Source organism: Rana temporaria, chromosome 5 (assembly GCF_905171775.1).
Source record: "Rana temporaria chromosome 5, aRanTem1.1, whole genome shotgun sequence".
NCBI classification, from domain to species: domain Eukaryota; kingdom Metazoa; phylum Chordata; class Amphibia; order Anura; family Ranidae; genus Rana; species Rana temporaria.
In genome coordinates, this window is record NC_053493.1 from 242616321 (window position 1) to 242631792 (window position 15472).

A 15472-nucleotide genomic window follows, 5' to 3' on the forward strand; every position below is an offset into this window, starting at 1 on the left:
TACTAATGCGCTACCATAAAGTGTTAAATAACGAGTGCTTAATAATAAAGTGCTAAGTTGTTATTATTGTAAGGTTGGTGGTTCAACTAGACCCGGGTTTTTAGGACTATCTGGATGTATGGAACTCTCTACTCTTTATTTCTTCTGCGTACTTGTACATAATCAAATCATACAATAAAGGAACGCCCTTGTCTCAGACAATCATATTTAAGTAATTAGGTTACAAGGTTAATTATATTACAAGTAATATTCGTCACAATTATACATCGTGTGTAAAATATAACAATCTATCTTCTGTGTGTCTAAACCTTGTTTCTACTGCACCTTATCTAATGTTATCATTCTTTGCCTAGTACATAATAACATTGGCAAGGTACTTAGCTTTTGTGTAACTAATCCTAGAAGCTCAAGGATACATCTTAATACAAGCATTAATCACTATGGGGGAACTCTAGCAAGCCTTATAATGCATTGATATTATGGGGGAACTCTAGGAAGCCTTATACTGCATTGATTTTATGGGGGAACTCTAGCCTTTCAATTATGATGTTATATACTTTGAGAAAAAAAATCTGTATTATAACACTTTATATTTGAGTAATTAGCTTTGCTTCACTATACATTTTTTATTCAAAAATCAAAATGCCGTGATGGGTGGATGCCACTCTGAAGCAATGGGCATTTTGGGGAAGACTGCATTTGCCTGCAGACTGCTATATTTATTGACCACACGTGACATGAAATCCAATGACTAAAAGGCATGGGTCAGGGACAGTAAAGCTGAGCAGGAAATGGCAATGTGATGCTGGGTGTCAGCCAGGCAGGAAACGAGATGACTTTCTATACACTGTGAGAAGCACACTAGGAAATTTGAGCAAGCAATTTCAGTACTGAAGAGGAGTCTGTAAAACTGAGAAAGACTGAAGGTAAGCCTGGAGTATACTGTAATTTTAACTATTCTTATAGAAAAGGGGTTGGAGCTGCAGCCATTAAAAAAAAAATAAGTTGTTGAGCGATTGATTATACCTCTATGTTATGTTCTGGCTTGCTTAATTGAAGAAGCCAGCTTTTAATAATGCTATCATCTCTTGGGAAAATGTGCATTGTTAATTCCGTGTATTTTTTCCACCACTGAGATAAGCGTTGTTTTAAAATGCAACCTAACATTCTGTATATTCAATAATTTAATATACATAGCTTATTACAGAGTGCACTAGGCAAACATCTAGATCCATAGTGTAGGCACATAAACTATATTGTCAAAAGTATTGGGACACTTGACTTTACACGCACATGAACTTTATTGGCATCCCAGTCTAAAGCCCTGTACACACGGGCCAGAATCTCGTCAGAAAAAACGTTGTTTTCCCTGATGAGATTCTTGGCAAGAATCTCTAGCTGCCAGAGTGTACAGACACTCCTTTCAAAAGAACCGCGGTTCTTTTAAAAGGCAAGAACGCGGTGCCGTCGCCGCCAACTTGCTGCACCGTACCTATGCCTAGGAAGCTACTGCACATGCGTCAAAGTCATTTTGAGCATGCATGGGTTTCCACGGCGATAGGTAAGTATACACACTCTCAGGTTTCTCGGCAAGAAAACACTGCCGAGAATCACAACGAGAAAATAGAGAACATGTTCTCTATTTTTCTCGTTGAGATTTTAGGCAGTTTTCTTGATGAGAAACCTGAAAGCCTCGTACACACGCATGGTACACTCGGCAAGAAAGCTCTGCCAGCTTTAGTCCGTAGGGTTCAATATTGGGTTGAGCCCACCCTTTTATAGCTTTAACAGCTTTAATTCTTCTGGGAAGGCTGTCCACAAGGTTTAGGAGTGTGTCTATGGGAATGTTTGACCATTCTTCCAGAAGCGCATTTGTGAGGTCAGGCACTGGTATGGACGAGAAGGCCTGGCTTGCAGTCTCCACTCTAATTCTTCCCAAAGGTGTTCTATCTGGTTAAGATCAGGACTCTGTGCAGGCTAGTCAAGTTCCTCCACCAGAAACTCGCTCATCCATGTCTTTATTGACCTTGCTTTGTGCACTGGTCCAAATCATTTGGTGGAGGGGGGATTATGGTGTGGGGTTGTTTTTTCAGGGGATTGCATATATGGAAATTTCTTTAGAAGCCTGCAGTTTACCTAAATTATTATGGTTTAAGAAATACAAAAAGAAGAAAAAGAATGCTTCAATTAGGTTGTACAAACAAGTTAGTCCGCCTTAAAGGGACAATGCTTAGTACATGGGGATTTTAGAATCTTGCATGATTTTTATAGATGCATTATACAGAACACAAAACTAGACAAAATTATTTTGGGGGGGGGGAAATAAAAGGGGAAAAGGATGAGAGAAAGCAAGAGGAGGGTGCATATAGGAGTAGATAAAGATCACCAGTTAAAATATCATATGAGTAAGAATAATATCTACATTTGTAAAATACATTTCGGGTTAGTAAGCCAAAAAGGGTGGGTTTATTGTCCTTCAGACTCTAGGAGGGTCGGATTGTGGCCAGCAGGAGTAGAAATTGTCCTAGCATCAGTTGGAGTAAACATCACTGCATCTAGAATTGGGGGAGAAGGAGAAGTGCCCCATTGTTGGTATCCTAAGAAAGAATAGAGCCCTCATTATTTGTGTTGGTGGAAGAAAAGGTGCTCAATTTTTGGTGTCAGATGGCAGAATAGTGTCTTGTATCAGTGGGAGGAATAGTGCCCCAAGGGCCAGGTAAAGGCAAGCAAAGGGCCACACTTGGCCCTCGGGCCGCAGTTTGGAGACCACTGGTGTAGAGTAGGGGTGTCTGTGAATCACTAAAGTCTATTGCCAGAGCAATTTAACACTCTGCAATACCTTTTGTCATTACTTAAGATACCACAGTAATACATATTTATTGGGACTAACAAGGCTCTTTAGTGATATCGTTTAGCAAAATGAAAAGGTTGCTTCAAATGGTACAGACTGAATGTCACACATCTGAAACAGTAAATGCAAAGTAACAATAATATTACATTGTATTTCTGAACAACACCTCTGAATGGTATTTACACACATATTTTTGACATTTGCCAAAAAGAGTGGCAAGAGGTAAGGCAGCAGTGGAAAGGGAATGTGGCATGCTAGGTGTGCCCTACATACTTTGATTGCGTTTGTCAGGGCATACATAGCTCTTCTATGGTCTGAAGCTGGCTAAAATTATACCTGACGATCCTTGCCAATAAAGCGAGTTCCACCCATTTAAAAGTCAGCAGCTACAAAAAGTGTAGCTGCTGACTTTTAATATTCAGACATTCACCTGTGCAGCAATGCGGGCATACGACGCCCTGCTCCTCTCCCCCGCCTCTCCTTGGCTTCACAGTCGGGCGTGATTTGCGCTGTGTGTTGTGGATGACCAGGCAATCTTATGGGACCTGTGACGTGTCTCAGAAGATTGCTGGGAGGGAGGGGGGAGAGTTGATCTTCCTTACGGCGCAGCGACGCCATGAGAGGAAGTGGGAGCTTGGTGCCTGTAAAAACTGGGTACCCGTTCCCCCCCCAAATGTAGCATGTCATGAGGTCACCAACATTTAAAGAGGAATTTCCATTTTTGGTGGAACTCCGCTTTAAGGTCATGGTTCAATCAAATAATGTCATATGGTGACAACACTCAGTCTTTTTTTCTCTCAACTGTACTCCTGTATTGTTACATGGAGATTGCATTAAGCAATCATGGTCCACTGAGGTCAAAGTCAGAAAAAGTCACCCTGAGAAATTCCACCTAGTCTTTGTTGCAGTATATGTAGAAAGAAAGTGGTTGAAAAAAATAGTTCATATGATTGGCAACACTGAGAAACAACAGAATAAAAAAAGTCAAAACAAAGCAGTTTAATGCAAAAAGTAGGGTTGCACCGATACCAGTATTGGTGCCGATACTAAGCATTTGCACGATACTCATGCAAATGCTCCGATACCTGAAACAGATACTTTCAGGCTTGTTTCTTTCAGCTGTCAATGGGATTCCCCCACTGACAGCTGAAATGTAAAAAAAAAAGCCAGCAATTATCAGTTGTTAATGAGCGGGGTCGCTGAGTCCTTAACAAGCGATGACTCATTCAGCTGTCAGTGGGGTTCCCCTGTTGACAGCTAAAGTGTAAATAAAGTCCTGGTAATTTAAGCTGTTAAAAAAAACAGCCAGGCAATGTTTATCAACAACATTGCTCAACTGCTGAAACAAAAAGATAAAAATAAATATTGTTTATGTATGTATCTTTCTGTTTATTCATCTGCAGATCTTTGGGATGAACTTCGATCTGCAGATGAAGTCAGTTTAAAGCAACCTGTCAAGTTTTTTTTTAAGATGTTCCTCTGTTTAACCCCCTATTAATCCTTAATTTACTCTGATCAACCCCAATTAACGCCTTATTCTCCTTCTCCATTTAATTATTATTTTCCTGATGATTTTTTGGTTCACTTCTAGTTTATAAACTATGAATACATTTTTTTTGTTTGCGTTGTTTAATATTTTCAGACCTTTAACATACATTTACATGTTCCCCATTGAAAAAACGCAAACAAAAAAAATCTATTTCATATGTAAATAACTTTTCAATGCTTTGTACCATTGTTGACAGCTGAAGTGTAAACAAAACAGTTGCAGTTTGTATAGGTACTCATACTCATTGTAAAAAGAATGGTAACGGTACATCCCTAGTAAAAAGGCAATTGTTTATGATAAATGTTGCTTTTGCAAACTAAATGTCAATCAGTTAGAATTTTCATCTACATTAAATACCCTATGTAATGTACAAAACACAACTTACTTCAGAGTAAAATGGAGCAAAAACTTCCCCATCTATCTAGTTGATTTGAAAACATAAAATGTATCCAGGCCTGTTGTGTAACTTTGGAAATTACTACTTATAAAAGTAAAAAAATATATATTTTTTTAATGATAGTGTGGCATTTCTACGTCTTGTACTCACTCCCAGTCAAATTCTTCTAATGCAACCTAGTATATTAGCCAGGTTGAGGAAGTAGAACTGACATACAGAATAAATGGTACTTCAAAAGTTATTTACAGTAGATTTTCTACATTATCCCTGCAAATGTACCATGTTTTGTGAATGCAAACTGAATGAAGGAGAGCCCATGCTGCAGTGGTTTAGAGAAGGCTTTTCTGCATAAGTGTGTCATTTACACGCACTGAGGTAGGGGGTCCTATTGAAGTTATTAGTGCCCTTGTTGAAATGATCCATTAATAGAAGGTGGAATTGTATTAAAAAACAAAAGACAACACTAGAAGAGTCACACTGTTATTAAAAAACAGAGTTAGTGCTAGAATGAAAAGGTGAACAAACTATAAACAAATTACCCATGTGCAGTGCATTCAGAGACAGAAAATAATATTAAAAGTGTCAAAGCTACACTACAACTTAATAAATAAAGAATCTACTCTACTACAGCATAATAGATATGCATAAACTATTTATTAACCATAATTTTTTGTGGATTTTATACTGTATATATTTCATTATTCACCCTGTACAATTTTAAAACTGGCAACTAGGAGTCGCTGCCTCAAATGGGTCCGGCTGAAAGATCAGTTACCTGTGATAGCCAGCTTCTAGCAGTACCAAGCTCAGGAGCTGAAACAATCATCTCCTTGACCTCTGCTGCTTCTACATATTGTTCCATAGGGGCATTCTACAGAAGTGAATGTGAACAATATGTTTTTTCATAGTAGGATATCACACACCTTTCTGCCAATGCAGGGTCTTGGGTAGAGCTGTTCCAGCCTCTCCATACAGCAGTAGATCACTGCTCTAGTGTTCTATTGGCTAATTAAAGGCAGCAATGGTTCACTAGTATAAGGATTCTGCTGTAGCACAACTGCATGAAGGGTCTTGGAAAAAAATATATTAAATAAATAAATAGTTAAATATTTAAATATATTTTTTAGTGGCCAAAAGGGATGTGTCTTGAATGGAAGGTAGATTCCACTCTTTTTGTGCAACAGGTGCCGGGTCATTTAAGAGATACATTACGGGTAATGGCAAGAGAGAACTCATAGGGAAAAAGAAGGACGTAGTAGGGGGGAGGGTGTTATGAGTCGTACTGAAGGCTGCATCTGCCCCAGTTTGGGCTTACAAGTCTGAAAGCTGCACTGCTGACTGGGCCATATAGTGCTTATGTGTTTAGAACTCTGTTATCTTGGAGTTTTTCTGGCTAATGTAAGCACATTTCTTTTATATTATTGGGACTGTGTTAACCTGACAAGAAGCACTGGAGCCATCTTTCCTGATATGGACTTTTGTTTTGCTGTGTCCTGAGATCCTGCTGACCCTTAAACCATACAACTTGTGGAGAATTGCTTGTAGCTAGTGCTGTGCAGCAGCAGGCTAATGCAGAGGAAAGACTGGCCAGTGTAGCATGCCATAAACATTTGAAGATTCAGCACAGTAATACAGAGCCCAGCCAACGCAGAAACTGCAGCAGTACTAATCAAGACTCTGCCTCAGGCAGTGCAATCACTTTTTCAAAATTGTGAGCAAGTGGTTGTTTCTCCTGGCAACCAGACAACCACCAGAGCAAGCCATGTTTTAGACCTGACACCTACAGATGACAGGGAGATATTACTGACAACATTTTAGAGAACAGCAGAACAATAAGGATGGCCCCAAGAAAAAAGGGCCAGCCTTATTGCTCCTTTCTTGTCAGGAAACCCACAAAATGCATATTATGCTCTCACTCCTGAGGAACATGGGGCCTATAAGAGCCTGAAACATAAGTTTTTGTTTTATCTTGGGGTTACGGGGTTACAACAGCTGTCTGAGCAAATGGTTGAAAGGATCATTATTGAATGGTACACATGCCAACGAAATGGTTTCTCTTTGAGTAAAAAATGGTGCAGAATCATGAAATCCTCCTAAAAGAATGCTGGGAGGAATCAGCCCCTGCCCCTTTGCTGTCACAACCAGGAGTCTCTTTGCCCCAGAAGAGGGTCCCCATATAATGCTGGAGGTGTCATAATGGGGACATATTAGGGCACAGTGTCCAGGGCAAGGGGAAACCATGCAGTGTGGGGCTCTATGTGGGCTTTCTCACTTTGCAAAAGAAGCCTGTACTACACAACCCCTTTCTTGTGGGAAAACCTTTGAATGCACTGTGGATATCATTCAGGTTCTAGTCACCACTCTATTGGACTCTGGAAGTATGGTAACCCTGGTACATGATACCCTGGTCAGTGAGGTGGCACTCATGATTAAGATGCCTTGGGTGGTCTGCCTAAATGGAAATACTTCAATCCACCCATTTGTGTCTGTATCTACTAAAACAAACTCTGGGGCTTTTGAACACAAGGTCAGACTGGTAGCAAATCTGGTACAGCCAGTAATAGTGGCATATGACTTTGAAATTTGTGAACTGTGGAAAACTGTGAGGAAAAATGTCACCAGTATCAGGGAACAGGGTCCTAAAACAGAGCTGCACTCTGAGTGTGGCAAGGTTTCTCTATTACAGGCAACACTTGGAGGGGATGCTGAGCAGACAACCTCTAGTTCTGCCCTCCATGATCTGGAGTTGTCCCCAGGTAGCCAGTACTCTGTCAAGTGTCCAAACCTAGGAAGCAAAGGAATTTTTGCTAAGAAACAAAGTGTGAGTCTCTGATTTATCAGGGCTCCAATACGTTATTTAGGATGACATCAATACTGAGCACAGTGTTCAATTTTTGTTAGGCCTTATTGCATCCCAAAGGCTCGAGGGAAGGCTGTCTTGGATGAGATGAAGAAGGTGCTGGTACTGGGAGGAATTGAGCTGACACATGACTGTGTTGGTCCCTAAGCACAATGGCACTTTGCAGTTCTGTAATTTTTTCTGGAAGCTTAATGAGGTGTCAAAATTTGATTTCTCCACCCCAGAGGGACACTTTCAGTACACAAGAATACCTGTTTGCCTTTAAATAGCTCTCACTTAGCTACAACAACCAGACATTAAACCTCATCGGGGATATAGCTTGGTGTATTTGGATGACATTGTAATTTTCATTAGGGGCTGGGAATCCCATTTACCCAAAGTCCAGGCCAGTGGCAACCGGTGCTCTAAATTTTGGGGGGGGGTGCAAACAAATGGAAAAATTCGAAAAAAAAAACATCAATTGCAGCCACACTATGCCTATTTAATGCAGCCACTGTGCCATCAAATGCCGCCGCTGTGCCATCAATTGCAGCCACTGTACCACCAATCGCAGCAAAACCAGGTTTCTCCTAGGGTGTCAAAAATCCTTGCACCAGGCCAGCCCTGGGTATATAGAGAAACTGATGCCCTCCATATTACTCCTGCAGCTGATGAATGCCTGCTTCTCCTCCTCTCCCTCCCCAAGGCATTAAGCAGCTTCAGGAGGTAAATGGAGGGCATCAGCACCTCTATGCCACCCCCACTGCCCCTCCTATACAGATTACTTTTCTCCTGTTGCCCCCGGGCCCCTGTGTACTCCCCTGTCCCCCTTCCCTCTGCAGCGGGGCTAGCTTTATCACTCCCGCCAGCTACTTTGGGAGATGTGTCAGGATGGAGAGTGGGGAAGGTGTCCATTCATATCTGTATAGTAAACTGTGTTTTTACTATGCTTTGGTTTCTGAATGGGATGTGTCCTCAGTCTCCTTTCTCTGTCTCAAAGGTGAAACGTCAGAAGTCTGTTTAGACCCCTGATATTTCACCAAAGCTCCCCCAATGGGGCTCCTTAAAAAATTATAAAATAAAAAATTGTAAAATAAAAATGGTAAAAAAATATGAAAAACTAAAATAAAAAAAGTCTGACACCAGTGGCGGAACTACCAGGGTCGCAAAGGTTGCGGCACCATGGGGGACCCCAAAATGGCAGAATTTTTTTTACTACAGGACCGTAATAAATGACCCCCACAATAGGAGTAAAGGGCTCCAAGATCAGCGGGAAGGACCCTAGGCCTGGAGGGTTTCTTGCATTAGGGCCCTGGAGGTTCTAGTTACGCCTGTGCTTTGGACTATATAAATATAAAATATAGAATGTAAATATGTAAATAACGATGGGAAAGGAGCGAGGGTCAGTGGAGGGGATAAGAAAGGGAAGAAAAAAGGAAGGGAAAATGAAAAAGAAGGAAACAAGAGAATAATACAATAAAGCGAAAGGGGAGATGGTAAAAAAAGAAAGCAAAGGAAATTAAGGAAAATGAATGAATAAATAAATAATTCTGACGGAAGCTAAGAAAATAATAAATAAAGTTGTAAAAACTAACCTGTAATCAACATCCTAGGACTGAATTTCATTCATAGTAATGTGTTATATCTCATTTAAATTCATCCCCTTCTGTATGTGGATATCCAATACACCTCATTTTCTCACCAGAGAGAAACGATCATCTTCCCTAATGGGACAATCTATTATTTTAATCAGTTGTATTTGAATCTATGATGCTCCACAAATTGTCTTGCCACATTTGTATTCGTATTGTTCTAATATAAGATAAGTGATCTATCATGCAGTTGTACATCCATCTGATTGTTCTGCCAACATATTTTTCCTTATATTCTATTCTAACATATATTGTCTGGCAATTTACTAAATGTTTGATGTTAAACACTGGATCATTAGTATATGACACAACCACACAGGGATCACCTAGAAAACAAAAGGACAAACCCCACCTTAACATCTAGGCTCTACTTAGCCCAGTCCTTTCCTGCTTCTCTGACTTAAAGTTGAGCTAAAGACAACATTTGTCTTTCATTTTGGATAGAGTCAGAGAGGGTTATAACCTCTTTCAGATTTTTGCTATCTGTGTCCCACTGGGGTGATTTTACTTCACTTCCTGTCCTATAGTCAAAATAAGAAGTAAGAGGAAATCTCTCCAAAGTAATGGAATACCCAGTTGACATCAGGCAAAGTGAGGGAATCCCTAGTTATTACCAGGGTCAACAGAGCTAGTGTGCCCTTTGGAAGATTGCCCTTCTATTCCTGTTCTGAAGACAACCCATAATTTGGAATATTCTTTCACTTTCAGTGATAACTGCAAACAGGACAATTAGAGAATTCCCCTTATGGGGGCACAGGCAGCAAGCGATAAAAATCTGACAGATGTTGTAATTCCTCTCCACTGTATCAAAAAAAGGTTAAGGGTTTGCATTTAATTATACATTAAACAAGCTCAAATATATTACCAAGTATTACCTTCCTGGCTACAAAATGCTCTCCCTTATAAAGCATTTCCTCAGAGTGTAGTGGAATGAGGTAAAGCTCTGCTGACTTCCATTATGCAATCATATGCAAGAAAAATGCTGATTTTGTATTTTTCTTGCATGTGATTGGGTATTCTTTGCAAAATAAAAATTTGTCGTACTGACCAAGCTCTGAGGAATTTTTTTATTTTCCAAAATGCAACTTCCCTTGAAAATTGAACAGTAAATCAACTCCTGTAAGTATGGTTTGCTTGTAACCTGTTTAATGCTAAGATTGGAAATGGTGATATTTCCCCATATTTTGAAAAGCACACCTAGGTTAAGGGATACAATAGAGAGCTGTAAACATTTGTGAAGGTGCAGGTTCTCATTTATCCATGACATGATATCTTAGTATAGTTTACTTACTATAGTTTGTAGTTAGTCACATTTAACTTAACTTGTTTTGTAAAGACATTTCATTGTTTGCCCAAGCCACTTCATCATTTCTAATGAGTGTCAGCAAAGTAGCCCAGCATTTGTATCAAAACATGTACCACCAACACCTTGATACAATTAAAACTGAAATGCAGATGTTATTGTCTAAGGACAGAATGGGATGCGTGGAAATTGTGGAACCGCCCTTTTCTAGTTATACAATCCCACCCTTGTCGGGAAGGCTTTGATCAACATGGCTGAAGGTGTGAATCATTGTCAAAACATCCACAGGACTCAAAACGCAAAGACAACCAAACAAATTTAGCATATGCAATGCAATGTTGTGAGGAATGCAAAGACCTGTACCTTTGGAAGACAAAGTAATGTCTCCAAAATTAATGACCCAACATAGACCAGGTTTCAGTGTTTTTTCTACTACTTAAGGAAAGCAGACCTTTTTTTGAGAACAGTGAAGTGCACATTTTTGACAGAGAGGACGTGTAAATTAACTGTATGTACATTAAAGGATTAACATGTATGAAACCTTCCTAACACCATAAATAAGATTATGTAACTAGAACCATATGGTTTGACAATTTTTACATCTGCGATCTTGTTTTTAGACAATAACTCGTGTCTGTTTATCTATGGTAATTGGATCAATATTTCAGAGCTACCTGCTTGGATATAACTGTTGTGGTGTTTTCCTGACACTCATTAGAATTAAAGAACTGGCCTGAACAAGTTGCGATATGTCTTCAACATTACAGAACAAGTCCAGTTGAATGTGACCAAGTACTACAAGATGCAGCTGTAGACTAAGGGGCAGATTCAAGTACAGTCGCGCAAAATTGTGCGGGCGTAACGTATCTGATTTACGTTACGCCTCCGCAACTTACACGGGCAAGTGCTGTATTCTCAAAGCACTTGCTCCGTAAGTTGCGGCGGCGTAGCGTAAATCACCCAGCGGGTAGGGGGCGTGTATCATTTAGATCAAGCGCGTCCCCGCGCCGAACGAACGGCGCATGCGCCGTTCGTAAAATATCCCAGTGTGCATTGCTCCAAATGACGTCGCAAGGACGTCATTGGTTTCGACGTGAACGTAAATGACGTCCAGCCCCATTCACGGACGACTTACGCAAACGACCTAACTTTTTAAAATTTCGACACGGGAACGACGGCCATACTTAACATTGGCTGCGCCTCATATAGCAGGGGCAACTTTACGCCGGGAAAAGCCTAACGTAAAAGTCGTAACCTTACTGCGTCGGCCGCGCGTACGTTCGGGAATTTGCGTATCTAGCTAATTTGCATACTCAATGCGAAATTCGACGGAAGCGCCACCTAGCGGTAAAAAAAAATGCAGTTAAGATCCGACGGTGTAAGAGACATACGCCTGTCGGATCTAATGGATATCTATGCGTAACTGATTCTAAGAATCAGGCGCATAGATACGACGGCGCAACGCAGAGATACGACGGCGTATCTGGAGATACGCCGTCGTATCTCGGTTGTGAATCTGGGCCTAAATTTTTATTGCCAAATAGTACTTAGACAGAATATGCTTGTGTCTTGAATTGGGTGACAGAAATCAGAAAGGTAGAACATGTTTAAGTATTACAGAACTTTAGTGCAAGTCTACTTCATGTGTTGGTGCTAACAATTGTGAACTTCCTGAGAAAAACTCTGATGTCCTCACATACAGAGCCTGTCAATGGGCGTGATGATGTCAGGAACAGTCCACGCTCAAGACCACTAGCGTGCAGGGGGGCAGGAGCGACAGGAACCAATCTTGCACTCAGAGGATTGCACCCCTAGACAAAAACAAGCAGTTAGCTCTTAATTAACCACTTGACCACTGGGCACGTAAACCCACTTAATAACCAGACCAATTTTCAGCTTTCGGTGCTCTCACAATTTGAATGACAATTACTTAGTCATACAACATTGTACCCAAATGAAATTTTCGTCCTTTTTTTCACACGAATAGAGATTTCTTTTGGTGATATTTAATCACCGTTGGGTTTTTTATTTTTTGCGCTATAAGAGAAAAAAGACTGAAAATTCTGTAATAAAATGAATTTTTCTTTGTTTCTGTTATAAAATGTAGCAAATTTAGTATTTTTTCTTCATTCTTTTGCATAAATGTGAAAGATGAAGTTACGCCGAGTAAATAGATACCCAACATGTCACCCTTCAAAATTGCACACGCTCGTGGAATGGCGCCAAACTTCGCTACTTAAAAATCCCCATAGGCGACGTTGCAGGGTATTGTGGGGTATTGCAGAGTATTGTGGGGTATTGCAGAGTAGTGTGGGGTATTGCAGAGTATTTTGGGGTATTGCAGAGTATTTTGGGGTATTGCAGAGTAGTTTGGGGTATTGCAGAGTGATTTGGGGTATTGCAGAGTATGGGGGTATTGCAGAGTATGGGGGGTATTGCAGAGTATTGGTATTATTGCAGAGTATTGCACAGGGAGGGATGGATGGCTGGATCTGTGACTGCAGATGTCACAGATCCAGCCCGCAACAGCTGCTGCTGCTTCCGCTCTCTCCCCTCTCCTCTCTCACACTGTACCGTTCGGTACAGAGAGGGGAGGGAGGAACTGGCGTCATCACATGATGCCGGTTTGTTTACAAGTGATCGCTCCGTCATTGGACAGAGTGATCACGTGGTAAACCGCCGCTATCAGTGGCGATTTACCGTGATCCGTGATCCGCCGGGTCCTAAGGACCCGACGGTCACGGAGATTCCCGTGTGCGCACCCCAGAGGGCGCGCGGGAGCGCGATTCTGGGAGGACGTCCATGGACGTCCTCCCAGAGTTAAGCAACCGCCTTGTAGACGTATTTCATCTATAGGGCGGTTGTTAACTGGTTAAGGGGCATGGCTAAGTGTTCATAGGTGTGATATAAGTAGCTGTTCAACTCACATTCAAAGAGCAGCTCCAGGCAACAATCAAATAAAAAAAAGAGTATACAGGCATACCCCACTTTTAAGTACACAATGGGGTTTATTTACTAAAGCTGGAAAGCGCAAAATCAGGCTCACTTCTGCAAACCAATGAGCTTCTAACCCCAGCTTGTTCAATTAAGCTTTGGTAATAAAACCTGGAAGCTCATTGGTTTCTATGCAGTGAGCATGATTTAGCGCTTTCCAGCTTTAATAAATAAACTCCATTGTGTACTTAAAAGTGAGGTATGCCTGTGTATATATATATATATATATATATATATAAATATATATACAGAGCTTTTTTTCTCAGAAAATAGGTGCAGGAACTCAACCACGACCCGTTCAGATTTCATAAACAGTAGAAGGGTCTTAATAAAGGCCTCTTGAGCCCCCTAGGGAAAGAGAGCCTTGACTGATGGGGGCATGGCCAGGTACTGGACAAGGCAGTGGTCATGGAAGGATTGGTTAGTTGGGGGATGGGTTGGGCCTGAGCTCAGATAAAAGGGATCGCCCCAGGGAATTCTGGGTCTTTTTGGAAGCGCGCTGGGAAGAGCTGCCCACCCTCCCGCCCCTTTTTTGTTATGGTATGTCACAGCTTGCTGCGGTTTTCTTGACCTTGCCAGCAGAAAATGGCCATTATGGGCCATGCCCTTTATGGACACCGGAAGTAGGCGGCCTGTCCAGCACTTATGGTAAGAACAGGCCCCTCCCCCCTTTTTGGAATTGTGCTCACAGTACAACTGTGACTGGCACTGGTTATAAAATGTTGAATGTTGAAAACATTATGTTTGCTTTAATAAAGCTGTGGCCTTGCCCTTTCCAACTTAATGGCTGTAACAGTGTTTATTTATTGGGATGAAGGGGCAAGGGGGAAGGTTTATGTACATAATTTTGTAGTAAGGGGTACCTGGGATCATTGCGCCTCAGCAGTCAAGGGACATTAAATATCAGAATTGCATTACATACAGAGTGCAGAGTTTAGGGGGTTACACACAGAGTGCAGAGCTGTCACTTGTAAACACAGAAACCGGACTTCTGTGTTTACAAGTGATTGTGGTGAGCAGGCACCAAAGGGTCTGAGCCAGAGGTGGTGGAACTGAGTTCCCCCAAGTTCCCCCTGAAAAAAGCCCTGTGTATATATATGTATGTATATATGTGTATATGTATATATATATATATATATATATATATATATATATATATATATATATATATATATACAGCGTTATCAAGGTGACCCTATACCTTAATTATATATTGGTAATAAAGACCTGCTGTTTGCTGTACAAAGGTGCTATACCTCACTAAATAAAGTTATTATATTATAGTAATTTCACTCTTTCCAGTCCTTCTCCTGCCTTGATCCAACTCCACCTCCTCTTTGTTACAAAAGCTGAGCTCCCCCTCTTGCCTACTATGTTAGACACAGCTCTCAACACAGCACTGTGACAACTTGGAATCTTTAGTAAAGCCTTATGCCTTGTTTACACTTCTGGTTAAGGTGCAGTAAAAACATGTGGTTGAGCCACATTTTCACCACCCCAAAACCACTCCCCCTTAAGCTTCAATGGCAGCAAAGGGGGGGAGTACACATGTTGTGGTCACAGTGCTTTGCATTGTAACACAGCAAAATGATCCCCCTGTCATGTTTGCCTGGCAATACTGCCCGTCAGACTTGGCTGCACCACAACCATTCACAACTGTATTAAATGCAGTGGTTGTTTGTTTTTTGTTTTTTAGAAATGTATCTTTACTTTTATTTATAAAAAATAAAACAACAAATGCTTGGCTTTTTTCTAACAATAGGAAAACAATTTATGATATCATCATGGGACCAGTATATGCAGGACAATAGAGTGGCAGGTACAACAGGGTTTCACTATGTGCAGGAAGGGAGAAAGGTCAATTTTTTAAATACAATGTTAAAAATA